Source organism: Poecilia latipinna, unplaced genomic scaffold, assembly GCF_001443285.1.
Source record: "Poecilia latipinna isolate Pla-1442-1.1 unplaced genomic scaffold, P_latipinna-1.0 Scaffold142, whole genome shotgun sequence".
In the NCBI taxonomy this organism is placed as follows: Eukaryota; Metazoa; Chordata; class Actinopteri; order Cyprinodontiformes; family Poeciliidae; genus Poecilia; species Poecilia latipinna.
This window is the reverse complement of record NW_015112758.1, coordinates 76263-79653: the sequence shown is the minus strand read 5'-3', so window position 1 is coordinate 79653 and position 3391 is coordinate 76263. Positions and strand designations below refer to the sequence as shown.

Here is a 3391-nt window from a genome sequence, read left to right as displayed (position 1 = left end):
CACTGTGCGAAGAGACCGGGAGGCGTGTGAGCGTCCAGCAGGGATGAATCATGGCGTTTCTGCAGAGAGGTCGGGTTTAAAAGTCCAAAGATCTGCAGAGGACCAAACTGAAAGGCGGTGATGTTTTCTTCCTCTGGTCACATGACGGCGGCCATGATCCTCATCAGGAGAGCGCCAGTCCTGATCAACACTGAAATCCTTCCTGTGGTTTTTATTTCCAGATTACGGGTCGGTTCTGATGCTCCGGCGCCAGAAAGGACTTCAGAACCGCTTCAGAGAAAGTTCAGGTTTTAATTTGACATTTCTAACATGGAACCATGGTTTAAAACAAAATAACCTTATTTGCAGCATTTTAATGACTAAATAGAAACTAAAAACCAATCAGCATAAGCAGCTTCAAAAATGAACAGGTCAAAGGTCAGATATGAGCCAGGAGCCTGCTGATTGATGCAGAAAGTTTGTATTTGTTATAATAATCTACAGACAGATTCATTTACTGATCCTCTAATCTTATAAATATTTAAACATTTTAATATTAAGTCTGACGCCAGTCGTCAACTTCTGCACAGTTTTACTCTTCAGCTAACTGTTGATGAGATGCAGTTTAACTTTACCTGAGACATTTAAGGTGAGCTCGCCCCGTCTGTTGCTAAGCAACGCATCAAACCGTCGATGCGTGGCGATCAGCTGTGGGCCAAATTTTCTCCTTTGATTAAAGTTCTGCTGAACCATGAGACGCAACCAAACTTTGGAACGACGCCATCTTGGATGCGTTTGGAGCGACGCCATCTTGGATGCGTTTGGAGCGACGCCATCTTGGATGCGTTTTACCAGAGCTCAGTAAAACTCACTGAGGTCGACGTACTAAAAGTTGTTTTACCATTTTTAAAAGAAGTTCCAGGTAAATAAATGAAATTACTATTTCAGATTAAAACAGAAACTTCAGAGTAAAATATATCTTGGAAGTGCCAACAGATCCTTGTACCGTATTTTCTGGACTATAAGCACCGGTGCAGCTTTTAGCCCGGCTTATAACGTGGGAAAGAGATAATGGCTTATAGTCTGAAAAATACGGTAATCTTTTTCCTTGTTGTGAAGAAGTCCAGGTTTAAACTTCAAATAAAAAAGTTAAAATCTTTAGAAAACAGTAAAAAATAAATTATTTTAGGGAAAACAGAGCAATCAAACATTTCTCAGTTTTTTGTGTTAGTGATATTAATATATAAAAACAGACCAGCATCTTCAGAAAACAATACGTTAAAATGTCTTTTAGGTGAAAACTGAGATTTTAACGTCACATTTTGTCCTGATTATTATTTATTTTATGTATTGAGATAAACGGGATGAGATCGGCAAATTAAATGTTGGTTGGAATGGAGTCGCTGCCGTTCTCAGGGATCTCTCTGATTTGGTTTCCATCAAATGATGTCTCAGAAATCATTTAACCGTCCGTCACTAAATGTTTTTATTTTCCCTAAAATCCCTGAGTGAACTTTGGTTTCCTCAGGATGAGTTCAACGGATTTATGTTTCCATTTTTAATAGTGCAAACAGGAAGAAGAACCGAAGCTTCCAGCTTCAGGTTTACTGATTCTGGATCGAGACGAATCGTCACCTCTGAACTTCCTGAGGTTCAACTTCCTGCCTAGTCAAAGTCCTGTGAACCAGCCACAGGTCCAGTGAGGAAGAGGAGAATGGAGGCTGTGAGGAAGAGGAGCAGGATGAAGGCTGCCTCTTCATTTCCTGCGGCGGTGAAACCATCTGGACGTTCAGACGCTGGAAGCTGCACCTGAATACGAAGTGAAGCTGAAGCTCAGGAAACGCTGCCTGAGATTTTCTGATTATGTTCTGAATAAAACATTTTATTATATTTATAAACTTTCTAAACTCGGCTCAGATGGAAGGCCGCTCTCAAGGCAAAGCAGATTGTAGCAAAACGTTGTTTATATGTTGGGGTTAATCTGGACCACAAACCAAGGGAATAATAATAAGTATCACACTTTAAATATCTTCATAAGGTCATAAATTGCTTCAGTTTTAAGTTTAATTAATCAAATTTCTGGAAAAAAAATTGTTTGAGTTTCTGAAACTGATATTCATTAATTAAACTTCCTCAATAGTTTTTGTTGTTGGGGATCCGAGTGGCAACACGAAGCAGGACGAGCAGACAGTCGCGTCGCTCCGCCGCCAGGTGGCGTCGCCCCGCCCCTCCACCAGGTGGCCCAGTTATTGGAAAGCTTGTATTTCTGAGGACATATTAGGACTTCCTCCTCCTCCTCCTCCTCCTCCTCCTTGTTCTCACGCAGCAGACGATTCATTGTATTTTTACTTTTAGTAAAACTTGAATTTGGAACTTCAGTTTTCTGCTCTGTGTTTTTGGAACCAGTTTCACCTGAGAGCTTCGGATCGGTCCAGGACTGAACGGGACTGACTTCCTGATTGGATTCAGAGTCAGGCTAAGGAAGTGTGCCAGAGGTCACGAGGTCACCCATCGTCCTGAAACATTAAACCACCTCCAAGGCCTCGTTACTGCAGCGCCGTCGCCATCAGGCTGAGCAGGTCTCAAGCTAAATCTGCTTAAAACGACTTTCTTTAACTTTTTATCGGGTAATAAAACTTGTTTGATGACCTAAACGTGTGAAAAAGCAAAATATAAACAGTTTCCCACAGAGCGGAGGCGTCATCGGCCTGAGCTCATCTGGGTCTCGTTTGGTCCTGATTTCCTCTTAAGCTTTCAGAAACAACAGCAACAATAAGAAGCATCTTTAAATCCTGAGTCCTGATTGGCCCTGAACGTGGAAGAGCGGTGTTGGAGCGACGCGTCCTGCAGCTCGGCGCCTCGGGTCCAGAACGCCGACAGGCGCAGCAGATGTGGCCCAGATGTGCATCCAGGTGTTAAACTGACGAACGCTGTTAGTTTGTGATGAATCATCTCCACTGGTTCCTCAGATGATCAGCTGACTTCATGTCAGGTGAATCAGGTTCTGATGATGTTCTTCTGTAGCATGATTTGGGTCCAAACTGCCTCCAGGACCGGTTCTGGTTCTCAGACTGGAGCAGAGATGATTTCTCTGATGAGAACTCCTGATGCTCTGAAACGTCTGCAGAGCAGCTGCCATGAATCCTGCCTGGGATCACCTCCTACACGGAAACGTCCTGGTTCTGGTCCGGCCTGGTCCGGTGTGGTCAGTTCCCCTCCAGAGGACTGGGCTTTCTCCCACGTCAGCCCAGAACCAGAGAGTCAGAACCAAACGTCCGCCAACAATCCAGGAACAGTCTGGGGTCGAACAGAAATGGGGAAAAGCTCAACTGCACGTTTATTGTGGCATCTATAAAGAAAGACAACGTAACTATCACACAACACTAAAACATGCAAGAGAGGCTTTCTTTAC

The 3391-nt window shown here is 43.5% G+C and overlaps 1 long non-coding RNA gene across 1 annotated transcript in view; it reads right to left on the bottom strand.

The window, feature by feature from the left end:
• Positions 1-444: 444 nt before the first annotated feature.
• Positions 445-3391, bottom strand: part of LOC106945393 (uncharacterized) — a 13637-nt gene continuing 10690 nt past the window's right edge. Inside the window, exon 2 of the long non-coding RNA XR_001424550.1 lies at positions 445-3276. This is a non-coding gene — a long non-coding RNA (uncharacterized LOC106945393). The remainder of the gene's footprint in view (positions 3277-3391) is intronic.